We start from the raw sequence: 14,405 nt of genomic DNA on the forward strand, positions 1-14,405 counted from the left end.
ATCTCACGTAAGATCCTTGTTCTCTAATTTATGACAAGGGAATATGATTCACTGTTGGAAGCCCGATCTGGGCTTGGATGTGGATCATCATTTGCATGCACTAGATTTGTATCTGAAGACTCTGTCTTTGCATCTGCATGCTCTACCTCGGCATCTGCATGCTCTATATCTGCATCTGAGTGTACTGAGTCATCATCTCAGACATGAGGTAGATAAAAGTTGTCTGCATGCGGCGATTGAGGTGCATGCGAGATACTTTCCTCAAATTTGACACTTTTCTCAATGATGAGCTTGTCCGTAGAGGGAATTAAGAGTCGGTATCCATTCACACCATTAGGGTATCCAACAAAGATGCACTCAATGCTATGTGGATCAAGAGCTTTCCGCTTTTCAAAGGGGATCTTGGCCCATGCTTGGGAGCCGAAAACACGGAAGTGGGTGACCTCTGGTTTAGTGTCGCTCCAAGCCTCAAAGGGGGTCTGATCCTTGACAGACCTATGAGGAGATCTGTTCTGGATGTAGTTAGCACAATTAAGTGCTTCAACCCATAGCTTATGAGGCAGTGACTTAGCATGTAACATGCAGGAAGCCATCTCTTTGAGAGATCGGTTCTTTCTCTCAGCAACTTCGTTTTGCTACGGAGTGTATGGAACTGTGTACCGCATCTGTATGCCGCACTGAAGGCAAAGGTTCCGAAGTGTTGTGTTAACATATTCCCCCCCATTGTCTGTACGGAGGGCTTTGATCTTTCTCTCTAACTGTGTCTCAACTAGTGCTTTGAAATCTTCAAAGTGCTCAAAAACTTCATATTTGTTCCTGAGAAGATACACCCAAGTATACCGTGATAAATCATCAATAAATGTAAGCACATACCTTGCTTTGTTGATGGAAGGATGAGGAAAAGGCCCCATGAGATCACTATGGATCAGATCTAGAGGAGAGGATGCTCTGTGAGTCTTGCCAGTGTCAAACTTTTCTCTAGGATGTTTGCCAAGGACACACCCTTCACAAACTCCTTTGGAGAAACTGATATTTGGCAAGCCTTCCACCATCTCATGCTTGCTTAGCTATTGCATATACCTGTAATTTAAGTGACCAAACCTCTCATGCCAAAACCTACTACTATCATCAACATGTGTAAGCAATAAGGAGGATTCAGATTCAATAAATTCAGAAAATGTATACAGTCTGGCTCCATTGTTTACCTCACCGATTGCAATTTTGGAGCTGCTATGTAGGTCATATATGTTCACTACATCTGGAGTGAATTCCACTCTCTTTCCGGTGCCAGAATGAGTGATCTGATAAACTAAAAGCAGGTTTACCGAAAGTTTTGGAACATGAAGCACATCTTCAAAGCTTCCGTGTAAAAGTTCCACTCTACCTTTTTCGGTGACCTCAATAGGTGAGTCATCTCCCATGAGAATGGGAGGTCCTTTGCATGCATTCAAAGAGGAATAGACTTCCTTTGCAGCAACCATATGATGTGATGCACCAGAATCTATAATCCATGCATCAGGAGAAGAATTAATTGCAACTAAAGCATGAAAATTGTTACCTTTCCCGTGTGGTGGATCCTCAGTTTTCTTCTTGGCGCCCTGAGGGATGTGGTCCCCAAGGTTGTGCTTCTGAAGGATTTCTGCCATTTGGTCAATTTGTTTCTTCATGCAAGAGGATTTTGGATGGAATCCTCTTTGACAGTAGGTGCATCTGTTTCCTTTCTTCCCTTTCTCATTTCTCGAGTTGGAGGAGTCATTGAAGGGCTTGGTGTACCCTTCATTCTTTGGATGGGAATGCACTTTTCCCTTGTCTTTTTGCTGCTGATTTTTTTGATTTGAATCAGATCTGTGATTTTTATTGTGGCTGCCATCATGCACAACAAGTGCATGCGCTTTTGGAGGTTTGATTTTCCCCATGCCAATGAGTTTATCTTGCTCAAAAATAAGGGACTCCATAAATTCTTTGAGAGAAGGCATAGTGTAGGATTTCCTTGTTGCGAGCCTTACTGAATGAAATGTAGACACAAAGATGGAGTATTCCGGTCTGAGCTTTGACATAATAGAGAGAATTTGGCGACTCTCCTCTTTGGATTTGTCAATTCCACAACCCTTGAGTTGCAGCAATAGATCATTATATTTGGTGAAGAAGTCTTGAATTCTGTCATAGTTTCGTGGATCCAATGACAGCGGCTCCACTTCGAGCAGATGCCCTTTCATCTCATCCTATTTCCCATAGAGTTCTTCAACCTTTTTCCAAATCTCATTGGATAGATGAAACTGCAACTCTGGAGAGAAGCACATGCATATGGATCCGTGGGCCTCATCCATACGGTTGAGGTACTTGGATTTCTCTATGGTTGAAGTGGGTTCCACTTCTGTAGCCATGGTAATCCTGTACAACCCTTTATGTCGAAGGTATCGAGCCATTTGGTCCTTCCATTCGTGATAGTTGTACCGTGTTAGGATCGATGCTTTGGGAAACTCCATTTTTTTGCCGAGCTTCGATCTCCAAGCTGTAATACCTGCAAAATAAAGCACAGGTGCACCTTTTATCTAGCAACCTGTGGGCTCTGATACCATGTAAATGTGTTAGAAAACCTGCACAGATGAATCTAGCTAGTAAAGGTTGAACACACAGCATTGCAGAGCAAAAACACTAAAAGAAAATCGAAAGAACAAAAGAATGATTCATTATAAAATAGGTTACAATGCTCATGATATAGCATTACTGGGTGAAGATCCCAAGGTAATGCACCATAGTGGTGATCAATGAGAAGACTCAACACCTACAACAAGTTCTGGAGAGAACTAGCCAGTTGCGGAGTGAAAGAAGGAGCAAATCAGGGAGTAAATCATGCAGAAGAACTAACCAGTTGCAGAGTTAAAGAAGGAGCAAATCATGCAGAAGAACTAATGAGTTGCAGAGTTAAAGAAGGCGCAAATCAAAGAGTAAATCATGCAAAAAGTATGTAGTCCCATATTCTAACTAAGAATCCGTATGTAGATGTGAAGTACTTTCAACCAAATCAGATTTGATATCATATAGTTTTTAACGCGGATTCACATGAGTGCATATAGCGAAATCAGATATTGATACAACGTAGCTTTGCTCGTGGCTGGCCCCCACTACACCGTATGGACGATCTGTGACAGACGACATAAATAATATCTGTCACCTTTTCTAAGAAATGCCACTACACCGTGTGGACGTCAAGATCTATTTTTCTGTGACAGACAACCTAAATAATCTCTGTCACCTTTTCTAAGAAATGGCAGTGCCATAAAGAGAGTAACGACAAGCAGTGATGCATGGGGGCTCCCTTTATTGCACTATCATGGAGTTCAAGATCGTTTTTTCCGAAATATCTCTATCACCTTTTCCAAGGAAGGGCAGTACCATAAAGAGAGTGACGACAAGCAGTGATTCATGGAGTACAATAATGAGAGCCGACGAAGAGTGATTCATGGTGGTTCCCGTATGAATTTGTTATTTCAATATCAATATATATATTTTCCAGAAAGTGCCAACTTTCATTCTCAACACTTTTCATTTTCATATTTGATCTACGCTCTTGAAGCAATACTTCGCTTTAATGTGGCAGCACTGTTAAGATTATGCAATTTGCTAAACGTAAGTTTATCCATTAAAATGGATTGGTACACAATCTGGCTAAGTAGTCCACTTAACTATACAAATTATGAGGACCACAAGGCTCCATATGTAATATAAGAGGAGCAGTGTTCCAATTATTTGTATAACTGAAAAGCAAAGATTATGAAGCCCGAAAGGTCTCATGAGCAAAGTGTTCTAATCATTTATAGAATAACATTGAATTGTCTTTTTTAATTAAATTTAACTTTATCTACAAAAAAATGTATTATAGTTTTGATATGATTTTATATGAGGATATTTCAAACTGTAATTAATATATATGTTAGTATTACAGTTTTAATATCTTTTATTTTTAAGGATATTTCAAACTGTAATTAATATATGTGGGGGAGGTGATGTTTTAAAACATTTTATTTATAAGTAAGAAAATGTATCATTAAATATTATTATTTTTTTATAGAATTGTTATAAAGTAAGAAGAAAGTATTTTGAATCTGTACAGGAAATTATTTATTATTTATTTATTATTGCTTTATTTATTTTTGTATTTGTTATATTTATAATTTTTTATTAATATTTGTTTTTTATTTGATCTTATTATTATAAAAAAAAATTATTTGATCTTATTATTCTAAAAAAAAATTATTTGATCTTATTATTATAAAAAAAAATTATTTGATCTTATTATTCTAAAAAAACTCTAGGGTATTAGCAAGAAAATGATGTCTTCAAAAGTTGTAATGGGGCCATCAAGAACATACTCATGCAAGAAGATGTATGCTTTTTGGCACTCACTCAAAAAGGTGCATGTAGTGTGCTTGAGAATGGACATGTTTTCCTAAGTGTCATCAAAACCCTTGAATCCTTAAGTGAAAGACCAACTCTACTAGCAAAGAAAGGAAAAGGAATGTGTGCATAGGTACTCACATGAATTAGTGCTAGTGCATATTTTTAAGTCCACGGACCTTTTTTCCCCACAACCAACTTAGACCATGCTATGTATTTCAAACAAAAATTGAGTTAGTAGAAGATATATTTTGAGGGAAGAATGAGAAAATTGTTGGCCAAATCATCCTAAAGGAATTCAAGGGTTTTTAATGGAAATACTCTATTTTTTGTTTTTTGTTTTTTTTTCCCAAAATTTATAATGAAAAGAAAATCCTAACTCATTAACCCACCGAACTTATTTTGTAAGGGAAAAGGAAATATTTGATTTTTTATTTCCATTCCATCTATTTCTAGGAGAGATTTTATATTTAGAGACTGTAGATAGTGTTGGATAGTTGGCATTGGTAGGATGGCAGGTGGGGGCAAGCATGTTGGCAGTGATGTCAACTAAGGTAGCATTGATATACTCGTAGGGAGTCTCATGGTTGATGCAGTCCTTGGTAGATGAGGTAAGAAGCTAAAATATTATACCTATGATGGTTAGGAGTCTCAGTCTTTAAATGTATTTATTCCTTTGGACATCAACTTAGATGCTCCTGGAAATAGCATAGTTGGAAAATGCTCAGAAATAGCTTTCCAATGGTATGGTGAAGTCTGCAAGTGGCTTCCTCGATCAGAAGTTATTGCCAGTCAAAGGTGAGTGCCCCATAAGGTTAAAGTAGAACCTCTAAATATGGAGAAGGAACAAAGTGGTGGCCAAGTTTTGCATTTTTACTAAATGCAGTGGAGTTGTTAGTGGAGCAGCTAAGTGAATGTCTCGACAAACTTGGATGATAGCGAAGCAACAGGATCGGTTTTTATTGGTCGGCGAAGGTCCCACTACACAACTCACCTCAGTGGTAGGTATTCCTCAAATGGTTGAAAGGGGCATGCAAGTGTTGAGGCATGAGATGATGTATTCCTAATGGCACAGACTGCCTGCAAATAAAAACCCACATACACATAAAACTAAAATCCGTACACACAACGAATGCATACAAATATTCAAAAATAATTTATTGAAGAAACACGATATTTACAATAGAACTATTGGCCTAATAATTGGCCTTTCTTTCCACACTCTCTTTGACTTACATGTCTCATACGCTCACCTAGATTTATACAAGTGGATTGAACCCAAAATAGGTTCTAGATCCCAAACAAACTCCCACAATATCTATCATGATCCATAAAAACTCTCACCTAATCCCTTATCTCTAGATGAGACGTAACTAACCCCCAAATCTCTCAACTCTTCCAAAATACTCTTGAACTTTCCCCTAACTACAATAATTCTCATTTTCTCTTAAAATTATAGGAAAAATACGTTAAATAATTAAATCAAAAATTAGGGAAATAACTCCTTTAGTAAACACGATACCCTAGTTTAGATGCTCCTGCATCAGACTCCCTGGGTAAAAGAAAATCATGTTCTCCCAACCATATGTCTTCATAAACTGATTAAATTCCTTCTGGATCCCAAACTTTAGTTTGTCACTCATGAACTTCTCTATCATATTGTTTCCATTTTGTTGTTGTCTTTTTCTATCTTCTAGGCTTCCAAACTTTATGTTGTAATTCTCCTCCTTTATTGTTGTATACTCGAGCAGTCAAATGTATCATGTTGTTTTATGTATGTCTCATGTCACATTATTTCAGTTTCTGTACTTTTTCCATCAATTTCCTTAATTCTTTAATCTTATCATCCAATTTAGTTTCTGATTGAATTTTATTATTACTAATTTGGATAATCAATTCATCATCTTTAACATTAAATTGCAAATTACATTTTATCTCACGTTCCACATTTTTACTGCTTGAACATTTCTCTTCTTTATCCACAACTTGCTTAGATTGAGGTTCCATCAGTATCTTTTCTAGCAATTGTAGTTCTTCTTCACATTTCATTAACATTTTGTGGTCACTTTCAGAAATCATTTCAACAAACTGGTCTTCATCCTTGCTTGAAACAAAATTAGTGTCTTTTCCATCATCTACAACGCATCCTGCATCCACACACCAATTGTCATATTTAAAAACATAAGGATTTATAGTCTCGACAAATGATTTTATCCTCAAGGCTTTATGTTGATCTTCCAAACAACCTTCTTTCTTGTCATCTTCTTTGCCTAAGATTGACCCTTGTTCAAGCTCACAAATGAAAATTGTTTTCTCATATTCCTCACCAAGAATTGGTCCTTGGTCTAGTTCACAAATGCATACATTCATCTCGGTTATCTGGAGTTTCTATGCTTCCCTTATCAAAACTTTCAACTTGTGCTTCTGTCTTTTTGCAATCAACTACTTGATTGGCCATCTAGTTATCATCTTCATTGTCCATCCATGTTTCTAATTCTCTAGTTTCTCCATCAACACATTAAGTCACGCCTTCAACTCAACAATCTATTTCTCGAACTCTTCATCATTTACGCCAACTATTATGGCATTGTTGAAGCTTTTCCCTAGATTTTGTAAATGACTATCCATAGTCATCTTCATCTCCTTCTTCCCTTGCATAAGTTCTAAACTTCTGTAATATTCCTTCAGATTGTATTTACAATAAATTGACCATATTTTGGGTGTCAGTCTCTACTGATGGTACACCCAATTACAATTTAAACGCACTTTTGATTGACTTATGACTCTAATTTTCCTTTTGACTCCAAACTTCTAATTTGACGTCAAATCTTTCCATCAATAAATGATGGTACACACAATTACAATTAACGATTCAAATTTAAATGCACTTTTGACTTGATTTATGACTCTAATTTTGTTTTTGACTCCAAACTTCTAATTTAACGTTAAATCTTTACATGAATAAATCTTGAATGTCAAATACAAGTAAAAATACACCCTTTTTATTACAAAAATTTCTTAAATTCCTAAGTCATCCACTTATCATTCCAAAAACCATTACCAAAACAAATTTCTTATTACTCCAACTATAACAAAAGTCAACTTTATTACTCCCAATATGGGTCCGTTATCACACAAATTTCTTATTACTCCAACTATAACAAAAGTCAACTTTATTACTCCCAATATTATGTGGGAGTTATCACTCCAAAATATTAAGAAACACACCTTATATCACCAATCACTTTATCACTGTAAATATTAATTTTTTTTAAATACTTTTTATGACTCTATTTTATGATCACGTTTTGAAATGCTTTTACATACATCCCATAACTTTATGTAATCACTTTTTATTGGACGTCTCAACCTTTAAAATAATGTAAAGTTTCCACTCCACTCATTATCTCTCGTAGATTAAAATAATGTGCAATGCCTTTATAATTTAAAATAATCCTTTATAAATCAAACCGGAGACGTATGACTTTGATTTTTTAGAATTTCATTGACCTTTTAATGCAATGTATGGATACCAACACGTAAGCTTAGCCAAAGGATGGAGTTTCCCGGTTAACACAACAAATTTCCACGCTATGAATTCCTTGACTTAGCGCTAGCTCTTTCTCGGCTTGTACGCAGACTCTTTATTTGCTCAACTTCACAAAGGATTCGGCAGCTCCTCTTCCATGCTTGGGCAGCTGTCAAATTAACTCCATAAAGTCACGCTTAAAGATTAAATATTTTTCTATGCACATGTTTTCCACGGAGCTCTGTGCTCCTCGGAGATTTCCGTTTCCCACAATAAAAATGCAGGTGACTCTGCTCTTTGATAAACAACACAGTCCACTTCGGGCGAGGCTTATTCTCTGCACGTCGCACTATATTCTATGACTTCACATGCTACTCCAAGCATTTACCTATCATCATCATTAATATACAGTCTTCACTCTCTAAGGCACCAATGTCACGTCCAATATATGCACAAAAAATCTCTAGTTTCCATGCTCAACGTTCATCAGGAAATTAATGATACAACTTCCTATAAGGCTAGGTTGGTCTATACTTGTATCTCCAACGTTCACACTATTGTATCTACGCACAATTCCGCTTGGGTGTGTGCTCTTTAGATTTTACAGTTGCAATGATATTCAACGTACTCAATCTTCCCACGAACGACAAACAGCCCACAAATTCAGCCTTCAATCTCATGTCCCTTTACGCAGAAACACATTTAATTTTCACGCATTCTCTCATAATTTAGGGCACTTAGTGAGGGAGTCATACTCCTCAGATATCAAAATGATGGCGCAGTCTGTCTGTAAATAAAAACCCACATAAAACTAAAATCCATACAGACAACGAATGGATACAAATATTCAAAAGTAAATTATTAAAGAAATAAAATATTTACAAGAGACTTATTGGCCTAATAATTGACTTTTCTTTCCCCTTTCTCTTTCACCTACATGACTCATGGGTTCACCTAGATTTATACAAGTGGCTCTGAACCCAAAGTAGGTTCTAGATCATAAACAAACTCCCACAATATTTCTCATGATCCATAAAAATTCTCACCTAATCCCTTATCTCTAGATGAGATCTAAGTAACCCTGAAATCTCTCAACTCTTCCAAAATTTTCTCAAACTTTCTCCTAATTACAATAATTGTCATTTTTTCTTAAAACTATAGAAAAAATACATTAAATAATTAATACTAACTTAGTGAACTAACTCCTTTAGTAAACATGATACCCTAGTTTAGATGCTCTGCACGAAGAGATGCACAATCCACATAGCAGCGAAGCAGGTGGCAAGAGCATTAATTGGCAATGTAGGAAAGTAGAGGTCCAACTCGAGGCATGTAATCCTCAGAGTTCTTCCCGAGATGGTTCAAAGGTGTGTGCAAGTGTTGCACCCAAGATGACACAAGCCTTGGAGGACATAAGCAATAAAAAAGGCCTTTCATTGGTGGAATTCTACAAAGCGGATGTCCCATAGCCACAACATCCTAGAGGTCCTTCCCTAGAAGACAAAATGTGTAGTGTAGAAGTGAAGGCCCAAGATGATGAGGTGATTGATGGAGCAAAGAAATGCAGAAGTAAAGGCTCGGGATGACGAGGCAATTGATGGAGCAAAGAAATAAGGTCCATGACCCTTTAAATTTAACAAAAGAAATCCTCACAGAACAAAGGCTCATACGCCCTCTGCCTCTGTAGTCAAGACAACAGATGGTGTGATATGATTATCTCATGGTGATGGCATGGAAAACGTAGCAGCATGATGAAGTCAACATGATGTTAGCACAAGGGACACGTGGCATGCGTTTTTGGCATTTTTTAGGTGGTCAAGTGGGCCAAATATGGGTGACATGTGTCAACACTAAGGAGAATCCATGTTGTGTTGTTGATGTAAGCATGGCATCACCTTAGAAGGATTAGAAAGGCACACAGATAAATACTTTAGGCTCACTAGGGACTAGGAATATGTGGAGCACCACACATCCATGCTAGTTTTTTATTGGTCCAAGTATGCAGGAATGGTTCCCACAAGGAAACATCATCACATACTTGTGACCCTTGAAGGATTCAAAAGAGTGCAAATAGGTCCCTCCAGGATAACTAAGTGGCGTGATGTAGTGGTAGTTATGGAGTAGACTTGAGAACCAACTAGAAATAAGTTGAGGTATGTCACTCAAAAGCGCCACTACAGAAGGAAATGAAAAGGTGCAAGGGAGGATTCTCTAGGCTGACTAGGTGCTAGGACATGAAGGACCTACGCTGTAAGTTATAACACATATTGATAGGATTTTGATTGGCTAATGGATGTGGCTTGCGACCCCACTATACGTGTAATCCTGGAAGGAAGGCCAGTGGATAAAGATAAAGAGTCTCGACTTGGTTCTATATGATTTTGTGACTGTGGGTGTGGAAGATTTAATGCATGGTATTTAAGCCCATGGGGCTATAGCTCAAAGAGGCCCAACAAGTGGTCTAGTAGTGGTTTTTTAGTGGTTTCACATGTTATTGCAACCATGGGCCTTCGAGCTAAGTATAATGAAAATGTATTGTGGATTTAGGACTAAATACAAAGCGCTAAGGATTTAAGAACTAGTCGAGGAACAAACCCTAGATAAAGAAGAAATGAATCCAACCATATCTTGTAATGCATTGGCTGGAATTACCAGTCCTCAAACTATCAAGATAGAAGGATACATCAAGAAGAAAAAGGTAATAGTGTTGATTGATTCGGGAAGTACCCATAATTTTATTCATCGTAAGATAACAAAGGAATTGAATTTCTTCCTATATCCAACACTAGAGTGTCAAGTGATGGTTGCAAGTGGAGGAACCATAAATTGCTTTGGAAAGTGTCATAATATCAAGCTATCCATGGGAGAATATGTATTGAACAGCCCAATGCTTTCCATTCTAATGGGTGGTGTTGATGTTGTACTAGGAGTCCAGTGGCTACAATCCTTGGGTACAATAGCTTTTAATTTTCAAGAACTTTTCGTGAAATTTTCTGCGAAAGGAACGGAAGTTGAATTAAGGGTTATTGCAAGGAAACCAGGAAAGATAATCAGCTCTAACTTAATGAAAAAGCTTCTAAAGAAGGAACAATGAGGTGTAATTGCACAATTATGTTTGCTAGAGGTTCCCACATTGAAATCATTTATTTCTCCAGATCTCCAAAAAGTATTGGACAATCATTCCAAGGTATTTGAGATTCCCAAAGGTCTCCCACCTATTTGTGATCATGATCATGCTATTCATTTGATTCCAGGAAGTGTTCCTCCAAACATCAAGTCGTACAAATATCCCTATGCCCAAAAGAGTGAAATTGAACGTATGGTTGCATAAATGTTGGAGGCTAATATAATTCAACCTAGTCAAAGTTCTTTCTCTGCTCCAGTACTATTGGTGCACAAGAAGGATGGATCATGGCGTATGTGTCCGGATTATAGGGAGCTCAACAAGCTCACTATTAAAGATAGATTTCCCATTCTTGTCATTGATGAATTATTGGATGAATTGCATGGATCAATTTACTTCACCAAGTTGGATCTTTGTTCAGAATATCATCAAATGAGAATGAAGACTGAAGACATTCTGAAAACAACATTTAGAAGTCATGAGGGTCAATATGAATTTTTGGTCATGCCGTTTGGCCTTACCAATGCACCTTCTACATTTCAAGGTTTTATGAATTTCATTTTCAAACCCTTCCTTAGAAAATTTGTGTTAGTATTTTTTGATGATATATTAATCTACAACAAGTCTTGGAAGGATCATGTTGAACACATTGACAGGGTGCTCAAACTATTGGAGGAGAAACAATTATATGCAAAAAGCTCCAAATGTTTCTTTAGAGTGCAAGAGGTGGAATATTTGGGTCATATTGTATCTCATGAAGGTGTTAAGGTAGGCCCTAACAAAATGAAAGCCATTAGGAAATGGAAAATCCCCACATCCATAAAGCATCTGTGAGGATTTCTCGGGTTGATAGGGTATTATCTCAAGTTTGTTAAGAGTTATGGGAGAATAGCAGCAACTCTAACAACATTATTGAAGAAAGATGCATTTTCATGGACTCGAGAAGCAAAAAGGCCTTCAAACATCTTAAGGAGGCAATGTACCAAGCACCGGTCTTAGCTATGCCGGACTTCACAAAAACCTTTATTGTGGAATGTGATGCTTCAGGAAATGGAATTGGTGCTATTTTAATGCAACATGAAAGACCCATTTCTTTCAAAAGTCGTCCAATCAAAGGAAAGTATTTACAAAAAGCTATTTATGAGAAGGAAATGTTGGAAATACTACATGCACTTAAGAAATGGTGACCCTACCTAATGGGTAAACACTTCAAGGTAAAAACAGATCATGATAGTCTTACATACTTTTTAAAAAAAAGATTACCTTTAGAAGAACAAGAAAAATGGGTCACAAATATGTTGGGTTATGACTTTGAAATCATCTACAAAAGAGTGAAGAAAAATGTTGTTGCATATGCACTCTCGAGAAAGGATGAGGATGTGGAAGCATTGTTTTGTGCTATTTCTATTATCCAACCAAATTGGATAAACGAAGCAAGGGATGAATGGAAGAATGATGAAGAAGTGTGGCCACTTATTCAAAAGTTGCACAAGATCCCAATTCAAATAATATTGCTATAACTCGACGAGGAAGGAAAAATCATATTGGAACTTGGAGCATTCACAAAAACAAGAACCCGACAGCGACGAAATCGATCAATTTCAGAGTATCTCATCAAGTGGAAAAACTTACCCGCTGAAGATTCCACATGGGAGGACAAGAATTTTATACAGAAGCATCAAGACCTACTCAAGTGTTGAGGACAACACTTTTTGAAGGAGAGGGGCATGTTAGGTCACTATACTACTAGTGTAACCCCTTATTGTTATTAGTACAACCCCCTTATTATATTATTGTGCCCATGTAGTCCCCATATTGTTATTATTTTGCCCCATAGAAGCCCCCTCTTGTTATTATTGTGCCTTACATTATTATTGTATGTCTACTCTGATTATATTATGACCCCTTAGACTCCTATATATAGAAGGGAGGTCTTGTCATTTGTATCATCCAAGAATTGTTCATTTGTGTAATGTAAAGGAGGTTGTGCCCTCGAAGTGGCTGAATTCTAAGGCATTGATCCATCTTTTCTATATTTTTCTGAGCTGGTTTCCTAACAGGTTCTCACAAAGATTGATGTAATAAAGTATGACCTCATATTTACATCATAATATAAACAAGTTTTTTTGGTTTTTCTCGAGAACAGGTTTCCACGTTAAAACTTTGTGTGTTATGTGTATGTTGCTCATGGTATATGTGTTCATGTGTTGATTTGTATTGTTGGTATAGGATATGTTGTTTATGGTCACATGAATAATTACTAATATTAAATGTGAAATTATAAATTGCCACAAAAGTAAAAGTTAGCCTTAATATTGATTCATCCCCCCTCTTATTATTAACATTGTTTCTAACAAGCAATGTTTCTTGAAAAAGTTGTTTTATGTATTAGGTTTAAAATATTACATCATTTCACTATTTTTTTATCTTAGCCATATTGTCTTCCATGATCCCAAAGGGTTGGGTTAGAATGAGGGGCTTGAGCCTCATGCTTTAGTGAAATAGGTGTCACAATTAACAAACAATTGTTAATTTGATGCTAAGTCCCTTGATATTGAAATCATGTATTCTAACATGCTCATATATCTAATTTTGTAGTGGTGAATTTTATATTTGAGAATGTTAGATGGATCCTTTGAGCTCATGGTTGATAACGTTACCAAGAGGGTGGGATAGTATTTCTATAAATGTCAATATCTGGCAAACGTTCAAGGAACTAAACTACTAAAAACTCTTACCAACCAGCTTCATTATCGTCCAATCTTTGACCTTTTAAAAAATGACTAAAATAACAAGTGACACCTTGACATCAACCAAATGGCGAGGGGCTTTGTAATGTTGACTACATGGAAAGCACTATTAGTGCTCCATCCTATCCATTTTACTATTAACCAACACAACAAGCTCCCCAACTTTTGAAATTTCACAAGTAACAAAAAAACCATAGAGAAGGGAATAAACTTTTAGTCCATTCTACCATTTCTTTACATATTAGACATTGAAGCATATATTTCCACCATTTATTCACATAATACATAGTAATACATATATTGTTTCATGGAAAAAACTTCCAAACTTTATGACCTCTTCCTAAAATTTGACACAACATGAAGTCCATTTGAAGAAATACTTATTACTCAATGCTAACTTCAAACTTTTGGATTGAATCAAATTCCTCAATATACCTCATGTAAACCTTCTTACAACCCCAAATAAATCCATATACAATTTTTTAAACCTTAGCATCACTCGCTTGTTGACGGAGTCTAATGGAATCATGAAAGTTGGTGTCGCACGGAATGAGTCGATCTTGCGGACAAGATAGACCTTCCTAGAATCTAAAGAAGACCTAAT

Source organism: Pinus tabuliformis, chromosome 5_1, assembly GCF_031772625.1.
Source record: "Pinus tabuliformis cultivar Carrire ecotype Pingquan chromosome 5_1, CPIR1, whole genome shotgun sequence".
Lineage (NCBI taxonomy): Eukaryota > Viridiplantae > Streptophyta > Pinopsida > Pinales > Pinaceae > Pinus > Pinus tabuliformis.